Raw genomic sequence first — 17,187 nt, 5'->3', positions numbered from 1 at the left:
AGTCTATCTAGATACAGCTCTCCAGAGCCCGTTGTAAAATTGCAGTTTCGTCCAATATGCCCTCGTAGTTTAGAAATTCGTTTATCCTATGTATTTTGGGTCGATTCAATGGAATTTGACCTTTATTTCCAGGGGAAAGCACCTCTTTAGAATTATATCCCCCCCCCCCAAAAGCATGGAAATCTTTAAAACTCCTTTTTGACATTCTTTGCTCCCTGGTTGAAATGGTGTAAGAAATACTCCGATAAGGAGATCTAAAGGTTGGGGATGGTTAAAAGTCAGGTGTGTACTGGCCGAAACTGCAATAATACCGAGCCCTCCAACACACACACACACACACAGTCCTCCAACACACACACACAGTCCTCCAACACACAGTCCTCCAACACACACAGTCCTCCAACACACACAGTCCTCCAACACACACACACAGTCCTCCAAAGCACACACACACACACACAGTCCCTCCAACACACACACACACACACACAGTCCCCCAACACACACACAGTCCCTCCAACACACACACACACAGTCCCAACACACACACACACACAGTCCTTCAACACACACACACACACACATGCTGGTCAGTCCCTCCAACACACACACAGTCCCTTCAACACACATACACACACACACACACAGTCCCAGCAACACACACAGTCCCCATAACACACACACACACACACACACACACACACAGTCCCACACACACACACACATACGTCCCTCCAAACACACACACACACACACACACAGTCCCTCCACACACACACACACACACACACACACACGCGCACAGTCCTCAAACACACACATACACACACCCAGAGTCCCAACACACACATGTCCTCCCAACACACACACACACACACACACACACACACAGCCCCTCCACAGCACACACATGCAACCCCCAACACACCCACAGTCCTCCAACACACACACACAGTCAGAGCCCAACACACACACACACAAGTCATCCAACACACACACACACACACACACACACACACACAGTTCCTCCACGCGCACACGCACACACGCACGCACACACAGACACACAGTCCTCCAACACACACACACACCCACAGTCTCACAACACACCCACAGTCCTCCAACACACACACACCCACAGTCCTCCAACACACACACACACACACACACACACACACACACACAGAAGTTTCTCCCAGAGCCCCAACACACACACAGGCCTCACCAACACACACACACAGTTTTCCAGAGCCCCCAACACACACACAGTCCCTCCAACACACACAGACAAACAGCGAACACACACACACACAGTCCTCCAACGCACACACGCACGCACGCACACACATGGCTACACACAGCCCCATAACACACACACACACACATAACCCCACAGTCCTCCAACACACCCACAGTCCTCCAACACACCCACACACAGTTTTCCAGAGCCGTCCAACACACCCACAGTCCTCCAACACACACACACACAGCCCTCCAACACACACACACAGTCCTCCAACGCGCACACACAGTCCTCCAACATGCACAGTCAGCCAGGTCCCACACACACACCCTCCACTGCCCAGTGTAGGAGCACAGTGTTGAGTGGTTTATGGGCTGACCATAATAGCTAAGATAATATATAAGTAACTTAACTGATGAGGCTGAAGTAACATGCTGGGTGTTAAGTCTTGCTCAAGGTTCTGTCACTTCCCCATTGGCCTTCAAGTACACCAGCTGTCACCTGCAACATGTTTAAAGTTGTAATTTACGTAGAATGAAAATTAAACTTGCAACTTCCATCTACCACTACACCACGTGTACTCACTGTCCCCAACTGTTTACATAAACCATTACCTCCACACTAAAACTATAGCATTTTTAGATCTCATGTTGTTGTCCCGACCTCCGTAAAGTGTCATTAATGCAAGAACGAATGTAAGTGTCGCCAAGACCAACACATGTGGTAACTCCAACGAGAACCAGGCCAATAAGGTAAGAAATAAGGGATTCCAACATATGGCGAGAGTCGGTTAGATTAGGTCCGGTTTATGTTTTTATAGGGTTTTTTTTTTGCATTTTTCATTCGCTGAGCCAATATTTTTTTCGGAAAACGCCTCACAAAAAAACCTATAAAAAACGACCAATTTCCGACGGAAATGGAGGTCATAACCGATCTAAACAAATACGCTAATATTATTTTGTTTTACTTTCTAATTGTTGTGTGCACATACAAATGGACCTTTTGTCACCAGGAGACAACCAAGGAACCTCCAGGTTACGTTACGTTACGTTGTTAGGTTAGTTATGGTGCTTTTTGGTTGTTGACCAATGGGTTTTTCCGATTGTAAAATCCATGGTTGTCCACTTTTAAAAAATTACCAGGAACCTTAATGTTACGGGATTTAATATATACTGTATTCTGAAACGTCTCGCCCTCTAGCCTAGCCTAGCCTAGCCTAGCCTAGCCCAGCCCAGCCCAGCCCGGGCTCACCATAGCATCGTTTGGCAGCATGGGCCATCATCAAATATATAAATATGAATGAAAAAAGATCAGGGAATGGGAATGGCCGCCCGGCTCCTCCTCCTTATCCCACTTGACTAGAGCCATGTCGGTGTTTTTCAACTCCCAGAAATCGTAACTAAAAGAGTAAGCAAAGAACTAGCCAGTAAAAATACATCTTAATTCCTTAAAAAATACTACTATTTGTGTTAAATCTAGTGAATGCAGCGCAGTTGTCAATAGTGAATACAGTGGTGGTGATGAACTGCGCAGTTGTTGAGTTATGACCACCCGGCTCTACCATAAGTGTGTTGGGCTGAAGCAAGGGAAATAAAAAATAAATAAAACGGTAATCTAACCCAATCTGGTCATTGTACTCACTTACTGGTTAATTATTACCTAAATACTGATGAACAGGTTTACGCTCGTTACTCACTACCAGCTCATAGTTTAGGCTCGTTTGTCATGACTCATTTGGCGGTATATTTGACAAAACATTAAGAAATTACTGGTTAGACGTTAGAGAATACTTAATATAATACTAATGTATTTGTTTGAGCGCTTCTGCACAGTAGGTACCATGGGCCTTAGAGCCCAGTGAAACTTGAGGACCGACCCTATGAACTGTAACAATAAATGACAGTTTGGACTTAAATCACATTTATTGCATAGTATATTAAACACTACCCTATTTCTCCCAAGGCAGTCGGGCAAAAAATGTTACAATATAAAGAACCAGTGGACTTCTGTGCTGCAGTCAGTGAGTGGCGAGTGGTCGGTGAGAAAGGACGAAGGCCAGTTAGTCAGGCCTTATATGTCAAGGTTCACAGTGACGTCACAAAAGCTTCACTGATCATTTTTTTGCTTCATTGAAGCATATTTTTGCTTCGATGAAGAACATTTGAAGCTTCGAACTTGTATATACGTTAAAATAAAACGTCAAATTATGGCCCCGATTTCACTTTTCATTAACTTTAGGGAATAATACAACGAAAACAGTGTCCAGAAAAAAGAAAAAAAAACAAAAAACGTCTGTGCAGTTTTGGAGTAACTATTATTTAATCACAGAAAACAGAGCAGATACGAAAACATAGAAAACGGGCAGGGTAACTATTATATTTAATCACAAAATGGAGGGTAACTATTATATTTAATCACAAATTGGAGGGGTAATAATATTTAATCATAAAATGGGTAGCATTATATTTAATCACAAAACGGAGAATTAACTATTATATTTAATCACACAAGACGGAGCAGGAGTAACTATTATATTTAATCAGTGTTCAGTGCAGCCAATATAATAAATATTGACCTCATAGATAATTTTCTATTCAACTTGTTTATATGTTGAGAGTCTCAGTCCTCCTTCACTGCTTTATAACAGTAGTAAGTAGTTGGGTTGGTTGGTACGATATTAGAGATGAACCATTAGCTCAGAGGTTCAAGTGCTGCTTACTGATGGTGGTCATGTCTCCTAATTAGGTATTATTTCTGGTTATGTATTGTATTATAGCCCATATATTGTCTTGAATCTTTAACAAGAGTTTTATTGTGTATATAATGTGCTTTATTTATTAACAGATTTTTAGGAATATTGAAAACGATCGTATTTTTATTATTATTAAATGTCATTATTTTATGCTGTCGTCATTAATTTACATACTCAATAGGACAGGACAATTTCGTTTTATTGATCTTTATTGGGAATTTATTGCATGTTCAGTAAAATACATTATGGATACCATTGAGCACTTGGAGGCTTTATTAATACATTACATCACAAAACAAGAGAAACAATATTTGTAATACAATAAAGTACACATTAGGGTATGAACTACAGATACATTATTATATAGTACATAATATAATACTAGAGGGTAACACAAAGATGTCTGGGGTCAGGTTGTAGGAGTGATTAATCTAAAAGTTTATACTGAAATTTTAATATATAGAAAAACTTATTTTTTAACAACAGAGCTACTGAGTATGTGGTCTACAGAGCTGGAGCTACTGTAGTATGAGCTGTACAGAGCTGGAGCTACTGCATGTGGTCTACAGAGCTGGAGCTGCTGAGCTAGTATGCTAGTCTACAGAGGGGCTGGAGCTACTGTGGTCTACAGGCTATGCAACTGTGGTATACAGAGCTGGTGCTACTGTGGCATGTGGTCTACAGGCTGGGCCTGGGCTGGAGCTGCTGTAGTATGTGTCTACAGAGCTGTGAGTCTACAGGCTGTGCTGGTATGTGGTCCTATGGGCTGTGGCTTCTGATGATACAGAGCTGGAGGCTAATTTTCACTGTGGCCTCCTGTCACGTGGTGGTGTTGGTGGTGCTTGACCTCTGTCATCTGGTGGTGGTGGTGTGGTGCCTCAGTCCGCGTGGGGTGTGGTGGTGGTGCCTCAGTGCATGGGGTGGTGGTGGCGGTGAGGGTCCCAGCTGGTGTGGGTGTGGTGCCTCAGTCATCTGGTGAGTACGGTGGCTGGTGTGCTTCAGTCGTGGGGTGGTGGTAGTGCCTGCTCAGTGTTGAGAGATTGGTGGTGGTGGTGTGCCTCAGTCATCTGGTGGTGGTGGGTGGTGCCTCAGTCATTAGGGTGGTGGTGTTGCCTCAGTGCTGAGATTATTGGTGGTGGTGTGGTGGTGGTAGTGCCTCCAGTCATCTGGTGAGGTGGTGGTTTGCCTCAGTCCATGCAGGCTGAGGTGGTGGTGGTGCCTCCAGTCATCTGGTGGTGGTGGTGGCTGGTGCCTCAGTCATCCTGATGGTGGTGGCTGGTGCCTCCAGTCCATCTGGTGGTGGTGGTGGCGGGTGCCTCAGATCTCATCTAGTGGTGGTAGAGTACAGCTGGTTGCTTTCAGTCATCCTGGAAAGGTAATTTGGTGGTGGCTGAATTGCCTCAGTCATCTGGTAAAAATTGGTGGCACAGTCATCTGGTGGTAGTGGTTAGTTAGCTGATCTGTCTGGTGGTGATGGTGGTGCCTCAATCATCTGGTGGTGGTGGTGGCTGAACACCTCAAGTCATCTGGTGGTGTGGTGAAATTTTATTCAGTTTATAGTCATCAGGTGGTGAGTGGTATTTTGGTGCATAAGTCATCTGGTGGGGTGGTGGCAGGTGCCTCAATCCATCTGGTGGTGGTGGTGGCTGGTACCTCAGTCATCTGGTGGTGGTGGTGGCTGGTGCCTCAGTCATCTGGCAAATGAGCCCAGCAGGTGGTGTGGGAGATCTAGGATTAGGACAGGGGTGTGGGGAGGAGGTCCGAGTGAGGAGGGGGTGTAGGAGAGGGTCCGAAAGTGAGGGGGTATGGGGAAGGTCAAGGTGAGGGGGTGTGGGAGAGGTCCAGGTGAGGAGGGGGGTGTCAGGAGGAAGGTCGAGGTGAGGGAGGAGGGGTGTAGGAGAGGTCCGAGGTGGGGAGGAGTGTAGAGGTCCAGGGTGAGGGAGGGTGTAGGAAGGTCCGAAGTGAGGGAGGGAGGTGTAGGAGAAAGGTCAGGTAGGGAGGGTGTAGGAAAGGTCCGAGTGAGAGGGTATAGGAAGGTCGAGGTGAGGGAGGGAATTAGCAAGGAAAGGTCCAGTGGGGAAATTATAAAGTGTCGGGGGTGAGGAGGGGTGTAGGAAGGTCGGTGGGGAGGAAGTGTAGGAGAGGTCAGTGGGAAGCATGTGTGGGAGAGGGTCAGAGGTGAGGAGAGGTGTAGGAGAGGGTCGGAGGTGGGGAGGGTATAGGAGAGGTCAGGTGAGGGGACGTGGAGATTCGACAGGTGAGGAGGAGGAGGTGTAGGGGAGGGTCAGAGGCGAGGAGGGGTGCAGGAGAGGTTGGAGGTAAAGGGAGGGGGGTGGGAGAGGTCGAGGTGAGGAGGGGGTCATGGAGGGTCCCAAGGTGAGGGAGGGGTGTGGAAGAGGTCAGGTGAGGAGGAGGTGGGGAGAGGGTCCAGTGAGGAGGAGGTGTGAGAGGGTCAGGGAGTGGGGGAGGGTGTAGGAGAGGTCCGAGGTGAGGAGGGGTGGCAGAGGTCAAGGTGGGGGAGGGTGTACAGAGAGGGTCCAAAGGGTGGGGAGGGAGGTGTAGGGAGGAGGGTCCAGGTGAGGAGAATTAGCAAGGAGGTCCCAGGTGAGGAGGGTGGGAGAGGTCAAGGTGAGGGGAGGGGGTGGGAAGGTCCAGGTGAGGAGAGTATAAATGTCGGGGTGAGGAGGGGTGTAGGAGAGGGTCAGGAGTGAGGAGGAGTGTAGGAGGAGGAGTCCGAGGTGAGGGCATGTGGGAGGGGTCGGAGGTGAGGAGAGGTGTGCGAGGAGAGGTCGGAGGTGAGGAGGGGGTGTGGGAGAGGGTGCAGGTGGGGGAGGGTGTGGGGGTGCGAGGGTGGGGAGGAGGTGTGGGGAGAGGGTCGGGGTGAGGGAGGTGTGGGGAGGTCGAGGTGGGGAGGGGTGTGGGACAGGGGTCCGGAGGTGAGGAGGGTGTAGGAGAGGGTCAGGTGAGGGAGGGGTGTAGGAGGAGGTCTTGGAGTGAGGGAGGAGGTGGGAGGTCCGAGGAGGCAGGGAGGGTGTAAGGAGAGTCCGAGGTGAGGAGGGGTGTGGGAGAGGAGTCCAAGGTGAGGAGGAGGTCTGGAGAGGGTCCGAGGTGAGGGAGGGTGAGGAGGTCGAGGTGGGGGGAGGGTGTAGGAGGGGTCAGGAGGTGAGGAGGGAGGAGGTGTGGGAGAGGGTCCGGAGTGGTCTGGAGGGGGTGTGGGGACAGGGTCCAGGTGATGGAGGGGGTGTAGGGAGAGGGTGGGAGTGGGGAGGAGGTGTGGGAGAGGGGTCCAGTGAGGGTGGGGGGTGTGGGAGAGGGGTCCAGGTAGGAGGTGTAGGAGGAGGTCGGAGGTGAGGGAAGAGGTGTAGGAGGTCCGAGGTGAGGGAGGGGTGGAGGAGAGAGGTCCGAGGTGAGGGAGGTGTAAGGAGGGGTCCAGGAGTGATGGAGAGTGTGGAAGGGTCCGAGTGGGGAGGGGTGTAGGAGGGAGGTCAGGAGGTGAGGGACAGGGGTGTAGAGAGGTCGAGGTGAGGGAGGAGGTCGGAGGGTCCAGGGTGAGGGACAGGGGGTGTAGGAGGAGGGTCAGGAGTGAGGACAGGGTGTAGGAGGAAGGGTCCGAGGTGAGGACGGGGGTGTGGGAGGTCGAGGTGAGGAAGGGGGTGTAGGAGAGGGGTCGAGGGTGAGGAAGGGGTGAGGAGGAGGGTCCGAGGGTGAGGGAAGGGGTGTGGGGAGGAGGTCGAGGTGGGGCAGGGGATGTAGGGGAGAGGGTCGAGGTGAGGAGGGGGTGAGGGAGAGGGTCCGGTGGGGGAGGGTGTGGGGAGAGGGTCCGGGGTGGGGAGGGGGGTGTAGGAGAGGTCAGGGTGAGGGAGGGGGGTGTAGGAGAGGTCGGAGGTGAGGAGGAGGTGTGGAGGATCCAGTGGGGGAGGGGGGGGGTGTGGAGAGGTCGAGGTGATGGAGGGTGTAGGAGAGGTCCGAGGTGAGGGGGTGAAGGAGAGGGTCCGGGGTGAGGGGGGAGGGTGAGGAGAGGGTCAGGTGAGGAGGGGGGGGGTGTAGGAGGTGAGGTGAGGGAGGTGTAGGAGGGGTTCGAGGTGAGGAGGGGGGTGTAGGAGAGGTCCGAGGTGAGGGAGGGTGTAGGAAGGTCCGGGGGGTGTGAGGGAGGGGGTGTAGGAGAGAGGGGGTGTAGGAGGAGGAGGTCCGGTGTGGTGGTAGTGGTGGTGTTGCCTCAGTCATCTGGTGGTGGTGGTGCCTCCTGTCATCTGGTGGTGGTGGTGCCTCCTCAGTCATCTGGTGTTGGTGGTGGTAATGTAGCCTCCTGCCTTCTGGTGGTGGTGATGCCTCAGTAATCTGGTGGTGGTGGTGCTTCAGTCATCTGGTGGTGGTGGTGCCTCAGTCATCTGGTGGTGGTGGTGTTGCCTCAGTCATCTGGTGGTGGTGTTGCCTCAGTCATCTGGTGGTGGTGGTGCCTCCTGTCATCTGATGGTGGTGGTGCCTCCTGTCATCTGGTGGTGGTGGTGGTGTAGCCTCTGTCATCTGTCTGTCCCTTGTTCTTCACTTCTGTTAGGTTAGATGATATAAATAGTTATATAGATTTAATAATAAATAGATAGATTCACAGACTTACTAATTGGCAAAGCCATCAGCTTCTGTGTTAAGGCAGAGTGTATTGATGATCAGGAATAGTCTAAGTGACTTTGTATGAGTGCCAAGCAAAGGTTGCTAGGGGCATCAGCTGAGACATATGACATTTATATAAACAAATTGTTTATCCTAACATTAGTTTTACTTATTATATTATCTACAATTTATTCTCCAGATGAAGAAAGTCAAGACTTAGTCCAAGGTATTTCACTCAGTTTACAGTTAAGATAGGTTCAGTCTCACATTGTACTAAAACTCCCCAAAGTCGGAATCGGTCTGAATTACCGGTGCGCATGCCGAGTTGTAATTGGCCGCCTGGCACAACACCAGTTTCTCACCAACTGCCAGATAATGTGATGGCATCCAGCCAGTGCTGGATTTAGGCACAAGGTAAGTAAGCTACAGCTTAGGGCCTCACATTATGAGGGCCCTCTAAATATGTTTGAGATACAGTAAGTAAAAATATTTGTTATGAACCAAACTGCCCTGCTTATTTCATTTGTAGGTCAGAAAATTCAGTCTAATAATGTTAATAATTTTAAAGTATCATTTGGAAACCATATAAATTAATTTTTCAATTCACCCATTCACTGACTCATGTTAGCTGTGTGGCAGTTGATTGCTGCCTAGATGCAGTAAATTTGGTTGTTGTTGTGTAACAAATATATACTTTCTTCTCAGCCTCTACAAAACCCTGGGCAGCACTCAAATTATTCTTGAATCCTGACTCTACAGTACCAAAACATCTGCTGACATTAAACTAGGTGGGAAGCAAAGGCTACTGCAGCCATAGGCCCATAGGTGAGTTATACAGTAATTCAATTATGTACTGTAATGATACTTTTACTCACGTCCTTACTAATGTATTAATGACAGTGAAGAAGGTGAAACAAGAAGAAAGCTGATATTCTTCCTGAGAAAACTGAGGAACTGGAATGTGTCTTCATGTTCATTAGTTAGATCAATTCCACAAACCACCAAGACCCTACAGGACCCACACATTGGCCTTAGCACATGTACAAAGCTTTACACATTGCTCACTAACTTCTTGAAATAAATCCTAGACTGTTTTGATGAAATTGAACTCAAAGCAAAAGGAGACCTTCCTGATGTAGAGTACAGGTGTGTGAATAAAAGAGAGTGAGAAAAAACAAGTCAGTGATGGTGATGCAGCAAATGATGATGACAGGATTTCTCCAAGAGACAAATTTTGAGTAAAATCCTTTATTCCCATGATGGATGCCCTTGAAATCGGTGTGAAAAAAGACAGCCATATACAGTACAATAATGTTGCAAATATATATAATTTTTTTGTTGATTTAGAAGAGGAACAGTTGTGTGACAGTGTAAAGTCTCTGGTGAAAGACTATCCTGATGATATTGATGTTAACCTTGTTGGGGAAGTAAAGCTTTTTAATGTTTATACCAAGAAAAATTATTCTAATAAAGGATATTTATGCCACTAGGACCTCTATCAAGTCATCTTCCAAGATAAGATTCATTTGGCTTTCCCTATTGTAGAAGCAATATTGTGGCTACTTTTCAGTCTAATAGTCACAAACTGCTCAGGAGAAAGGTAAATTCTGTAGCTGAAAAGGATTAAGAATGAACTATGGACATCAATGCTGTGAGAAAAGTTCTCTGCATTAAGAATTATGTGAATAGAAAGTGAAAAATTTGTAGCTTATCATTGGACGACTTCATCCATGACCTTGCTCTTGGGAATCTACGAAAGAAAATGTTTTAAATTTCATGTGATGTTCAACCAGAAGAGACAGTGCCAGTTGCATTACTGCCTCCATTTACTAAGGGTGAATCTGTTTAATTTCTTTATATAATAGTATGAGTAACCAGAGAACAGATTATATCAACTGTTACTCAACTCCAATGTGACGAATAACTTCTGTTACCAATATTGTCACGTATACTTGGAGTACACTTGACTAACTGTAAACTGTACACTGTAGAATGGTCACCTTAGACTGGGCCGAGACTGGGTCCTCTTAATCTACGCTTTGCCAACTATGTAACAATATCTTCTTTGTAACAGTATAACACAGTAATGGGGAGAACATAATATCTCTACCTTTACCAACTGTGTATCTGTTACTTGTTGTATAACAACTACTTGTGAAGCTGTCATATATGTAACAACCTTCCTGGGTTGTCACCACTTGTAACAATCACTTGTGAAACACGTTACCTTATATTCTAGACGTAGTAAAATATAGATCAAAGTTTATTGGGTCTTCAGTAACTTAATCCAATCGGTTCCTTTTGTGTATTTATTATAAAAGGTTTCTATGTACACTTTCAAAAAGGATTATCACCGTAACTGAATCACTGTAGCTATGAGTGTTAAATGAGGACGGAGGCTATCTTAAAGCAGCTCTTCTGAAATACGTCCGATTGATGTGAGAGTGGGAGTGATCTTGAGTAGGGACCCTCGAGGGAGAACGGAAATATATCCGACGTCCTCCCTCGAGGAAAGACGGAAGCACATCAACGATGGCTCTAAATAATGTCTTCCTCTCGTCAGGGTTATCAAACTACTGCCCGCAATAGGTGGCCAGGGAGCCAGATACTTGTCCCTTAGCTCAGCACTAAGTGACGTGACTTCCCGTGGACACACCTTATCACGTGCTCTGAACATGAACCTCACAACTAGTGGAGAGTTACAGGGGGTGATAGTTATACAAGTCTAATGTAATTAACCCACATTTATATAAATACTTCTGCCTATAAGACAGGGGCTAATACAAGGGTTGATCTGTGCAATGTTTTATGTTAAAAGTCTTCAATTTCATATTTGCTAGTTAGGAAATCATAAAGTATTTTATAATGCAAATAAGGCTTTTTCTAATATGTATACAGTATGCTATTTAGATTATAAGCTGTTGATTGCATCTTTGCCTATGTACACTGTACAGTATATGTAAATATATAGTTTTAAAAATAATTATTGACCTTTATGTTAGAATGTAATACACCCTTTGTCACTACAGTGACCCCTCCGTTAACGAACTCAAACCGTTCCAGAAGGTCGTTCGTTAACCGAAAAGTTCGTTAACCGAAACCATTGTTTCAATGGGTTTTTGGGTAATTGGTTCCAGCTCACCGAAAATTTCCTAAATTCAACAGAAATGGTAGAAAAGTTCACTTACTTTGAGGTGTGTATGTAGAAGGCTCCTGGATGATGATGATGGGATTTAGAATGGGGGTGGAGGAGAAGGAAGAAGAGAAGGCATTGGGGTGGAAGAAGTCACCCCATGGCGCCATTTCACCCATAAAATTTTAGCTCTCTTGGTGTAATTCAAGATTATTTTCTTTAAATCAACACTGCACTACATTATATATTGTCAATATGTAAAATATATTTCAAAATGACCAATAATTTGCTTGGAAACACAGAAAAAAAGCATTAATGTTGAAGAGAGTCTCAAGCAAGATGTTACCTCCAGTGAAAACAGAGAGAGACTAACTCCTGTTTGCTGTGTTAAGAGGCTGGATGCTGCGCATTAAACTAGTCACTTTACCTTCAATTATGTTCAATAATTGTTAAAATGACTAAAAAATTGAATATTAAACTTTTAAAATTATTGAATAGTATAAACTTCTTGATATTTACTAAAATAGTAAGGAATTTAAGCCCGAGAACCGATTAATGTATTGGCGGACTGATACTAAAGCTGGTTGCCCGGTCAGTGCAAGCGAAAACATGTTGAAGTCGGTTCGTAAGAACTTCGTTAACCGAATTTTTTTTCGTTAACCAAATTGAAGATCCTTATGGAAGGCAGTTCGTTAATCGAAATTACGTTAACCGAGGTGTTCGTTAAACGAGGGGTTACTGTATTATATACTTTAATTTTTATGGTATGGAGCCTCTAAATCGTGACATAGCTTAGGGCTTCAGCATGTCTTAATACAGCCCTCCATCTAGCACTGATTGTAGTGATTATACAGTACAGTACAGTACAGTACAGTACAGTACAGTACAGTACAGTACAGTACAGTACAGTACAGTACAGTATAGTACAGTACAGTACAGTCAATTTAAGTTTAGTGTAATACAGTACAGTACTGTACATGTTACTACCTTAATGTTAATCATGTCAGACTAGCCAAAGTGCAGTGCCTCTCTCCACCCACCAAGGCTCCGCAATCATATAGGAAAGTAAGTGTCCTGGAGTGTTCAGTTGTTATTATGTTTTTAAAGGGTAATATCTAATGAAGGGAAGTGTACAGATGAGGTGTGTGTGTGTAAGATAGGTGTAAATATGGAGGAGAAAGTAGAGATGTCTAATAAATGTTAAAGAAGAGGTATTGCATGAACCAACCTTCTGGAAAACATGTAACAACACACAAGTGAACATACTGGACGTGGCATGTTGTATGTTTTACCTTGATAAGAGATGAGTTTATCTTGGGCCACTGCAGGATGAGTGAAGGAAGTGGGTGAACTTTTGACAGTTTCTCTAATGCATCTTTGTTGGTCGGTCCACTCAGTCTACTTCCCTGACCTCGCCTTCCTGTGTCACAATAAAAAGTGAGTTAGTGAAATACTGTACAGGCATCTCTCAAGGTACAGAAGCTTGAGTAATAGAAATTAACATTAAAGGAACTAATAAATATATGGAATAATCTTTGAGAAACAGAAAAAACTTCCATTAGTTACTGGGACACCGCACAGTACAGTACTGGTATTGGTTTGCTCAGATCCCATGAAGAATCTCCACCCCAACTTATTACACCTAAAGATTAACCACCTTAATGCTATTTGTGGGGATGAGGTTAGGTTAGGTTAGCATTTGGGTGGTTAATCTTTAGGTGAAATAAACTAGGGTGGAGATTCATCAGGTGATCCCACTATTACAAGGTGCAGTAAACTTGGTGGTGGTGGGGGGGGGGAACCTTTCAGTCTTATACTGTGTTTTCCTTTTAATTTGTATACAGTTAACCATCACTTTACGCGGTCCCACATTCCGCGTTTCCACGTTTACGCGGTGCCTTGCCAGAACCTAACGTGCTCACATTACGCGGTACGTGAACCCCATTACGCGGAGAGTGTCCGGCGCGACGCTATTTTTAGATTCGCCCCACCCGCCACCCGCCCGCCTGCCTGCCTGCCTCTCCCTCCTCCTCCCTCCGCTTGGGCAAGCGGCGCGGTAAGGTTGCGCAGTGTGTGTCTTTGTTGCGTTATCACTGACGTCATATGACGTATCAGACCTGTGATTGGCCATGCATCCCTACCCCCCTCTGCTGCTAGCTGTAATTGGCTTAAAGTATTATGACGTGTCCACCCGGAGGAGGGAGGGAGGGAGGAAAGATGATCCTTGACCTAGCCGCGCCAGTTTCATCCCTCCACGCCAGACCGTGTAAACGTGCATCCATTGTTCTCTAAAATGGCTTCCGCCGGACCACCACCCCCAGAGAGAAACCTTTCCTTACCTGGACCCAGCGGCACTAAGCCAAAGAAGACACGACGTTCCTTAAGCTACGAGGTGAAGTATACCATCATCCAAGAGTTGGAGAAAGGAACAAGGCAGGTTGATTTGGCGCGCCAGCATGGTGTGAATGAATCTACGATTCGAACAATAAAGAAGGATGCAGTCAAGATAAAGGAGCACATGAAGATCACAAAGTCTACAGGTGCTTCTATGATCAAGTATTTTCACAACCAGGTGCTTCTCAAGACAGAAAAATTACTTGTGAGGTACTTGGTGCGTCAGGCGCGACGGAACATGGCGGTCGACACGCGCTCTGTTAAGGACTACGCACGTGAACTGTACATGGCAGTGGCACGAAAGATGGGAATTACAGAGCCCAAACCCTTTAATGCTTCCTCTGGGTGGTTACAGAGGTTTAAGATCCGGAACAAGATCACTAATATAAACATTGGTGGTGAAGAAGCGAGTGCTGACCGTGCTGCGGCTAGGGAATTTCCTCCGTTTTTACGTGAGATTATGGAGGAAGGACAGTACAGTGACGACCAGGTGTTTAACATGGAAGAATCTGGTCTTTTCTGGAAAAAGCTACCTTCCAAGTCCTTCGTTGTAAAGAATGCCAGGAAGATTCGGGGCCGGAAGATGCAGAAGGAACGCATCACCGTCCTGTTTACCACCAATGCCTCCGGTACCTGTAAGCTCAAGTTATCGGTGATCCACACAGCACGCAAGCCGCACGCCTGCAAAACCATGGACATGACCAAGCTAAATGTCCACTGGCTGACCGCACGTAAGGCGTGGATGTTCTCTACACTGTCCCTCTCCTGGTTTGATGACTGCTTTGTTCCCGATGTAAAGAAATTCTGTGAGCGACAGAATGTGCCATTCAAGATTTTGTTGCTGCTGGACAACGCACCAGGACACTCGCCCCTACTGTTAGATCGTCACCCCAACGTAAAAGTGGTCTTCCTTCCTCCCAACACTACGTCTATATTACAGCCCATGGACCAAGAGTTAATCTGTAATGTAAAAGCTGCATTCTCAACAAAAAAATTCCAGCTCCTGAATGACTACACCAACACCAGGGAAGAGTTGCGTAACCTGAGTGACACCACCACCGATAGCAAGAGCGAAGAAGATGAGGATCAACAGTTGGAACAGCAAAAAATACTGTTCAAACAATTCTGGAGAGTATTTAACATCAAGAAAGCTGTGGACTTCTTGGTGGAGTCATGGGATCAGCTGTCTATTGCTACAATTCGTCATGCATGGAGACATGTGTTGCATGGAATACCAGGTGAGAGGAGGAGTCAATCTGTGACTGGTGAGGTTCAGACTGTTGCAGTAGCAGTGGACCTTGCCAGAGAAGTTGTGCAGACTGTTACAGTTCCAGGCTTCTCCGAGACCACCAACGACGACATCCTGGAGGTGATCAGAGATCCTGAAGTGACTGCCGACGAGATGTTGGAAGAAGATCACGTCAGTGAAGAGGAGGAAGAAGGTGCGTCATTCTCCGAAGAACACAGTTTAACTCATAGTGATATCAAGGGTGCCATGGAGTGTGCAGAGAAAATTAAGTCCTTCCTTTCCCGCGACAATGACGATGACCGCTATGAAGTCTTCCATACCCGGCTGGTGCAGGCTATGGAGCCGTACATCACGGTGTATCACGACAACATAAACACCAGCCGTCAAAAAAGCATAACCGAGTTCTTTGCCCGCAACCCACCACAGCCAGCCCAAGCCAGTGATAGTGACAGTGAAGATGACTTTGAGGGATTTGTCAGGGAAGCCCTGACAACTGCAAGTGACAGTGATGGTGCTTCACCTAGTAATGGTGATTCACCTGAGGGCCAGTAATCTGCCCTCTGCCTCAGAACCAGCCTCCATCCCCGTATGCCGACCCATCTCTTCTACTACCGTAAGTGTTCCACCTAAGTTTTAGTTTTCTAACCTAACCTTTATTTTTCCTATGTTAACCTTTATTTTTCCTAACCTAACCTCTTCTATATTACTTGTTTTTTCATACCATCATAAAGTTAAGATAAAATTTTTACTACAACATAGTTGTGTGTCGTCAAAAAGTGGAGTTTGGGGGTCGGCCCGGACTCTATTTCAATTAATCCCATATGTTATGTTATTCACTTTACGCGTTCCTCACTTTACGCGGGAACCTGTGGGTTACATTAACCGCGTAAAGTGAGGGTTAACTCTACATGTTAAAAGTTTTATAAGGTAAGATTAAAATTTAAAGACCACAATATTTTGTGCACAGCAAAGTTAGCCACAGATCTGTAATGTGCAGTTAAGGGTCCAGGAATTTTGGGTGTATGTCCCATACTGTACTGTACCTTAAATTTCCCATTGAAATACATAGAATGATTTAACATGATTCAACACCTCCCACACCTGCTGTGCTGATAGTGAAGTGAAAGAATTAAACATTAAACTTTGACATGACTATCACTGATTCATATCATTCTTGATGGCAATCTTTCTTTTTAAGAAAAAGTAATACTGTACGAGTATTATAAGTAATTAAGATGAAACACTTTCAAATATTATTGGTAAAGGTGGAGGAGACAGTTACCACCAGAAGTAACTTATGGATCTGAACCAAAATTCCTGGAGATACTATTTGCATGACACTGAAAACGAAAATGGAAGCAAGAATATACCGAACCTGTTAGAACCTGACCAAACCTTATCTAACATCCTAACCTGTGGACACTTTCAGCAGATGCCAGAAAGAAGTTGGAAGCCTTTTAAAAGTGGTGTTATAGGAGAATGCTAAGAAAAGGCTACACTGAGAGACAAACAAATGAAGAAGTACTAAGATTAGCAAGAACTTCAAGAGAAATACTTGAAATGTACAGAAAGACAAAAATGAGAAACTTGGTCATATAATGAGGGATGAGGGAATAACAACAAATATTAATGGGCAAAGTTGAGGAGAGGAGGGTGAAGGCAGAGACTGGGATGGATGAAATAAATTAATTACTGGGTTCCCAGAGAGATACATAACCTCAGAGGTTTGGTAAAAACAGCCCAAGAACATCTAGAGTGGAGGAGTCCTCCGCTCTAAATAATATTGAAAAATGAATATCTCGGTTATC

At 45.7% G+C, this 17,187-nt stretch overlaps 1 long non-coding RNA gene across 1 annotated transcript; it reads left to right on the top strand.

Annotated features, from left to right (window-relative positions):
- The first annotated feature begins 1,821 nt into the window (after window positions 1-1,821).
- Window positions 1,822-10,782, top strand: LOC121874072. Its single transcript, XR_006090359.1, has 3 exons — window positions 1,822-1,995; window positions 8,803-9,017; window positions 9,309-10,782. It is a non-coding gene; the product is annotated as an uncharacterized LOC121874072 (long non-coding RNA).
- The last annotated feature ends 6,405 nt before the right edge of the window (window positions 10,783-17,187 follow it).

Source organism: Homarus americanus, unplaced genomic scaffold, assembly GCF_018991925.1.
Source record: "Homarus americanus isolate GMGI-L3 unplaced genomic scaffold, GMGI_Hamer_2.0 scaffold39855, whole genome shotgun sequence".
In the NCBI taxonomy this organism is placed as follows: Eukaryota; Metazoa; Arthropoda; class Malacostraca; order Decapoda; family Nephropidae; genus Homarus; species Homarus americanus.
The sequence above is the reverse complement of the archived record's forward strand: the minus strand, read 5'-3'. Positions and strand labels throughout refer to the sequence as shown.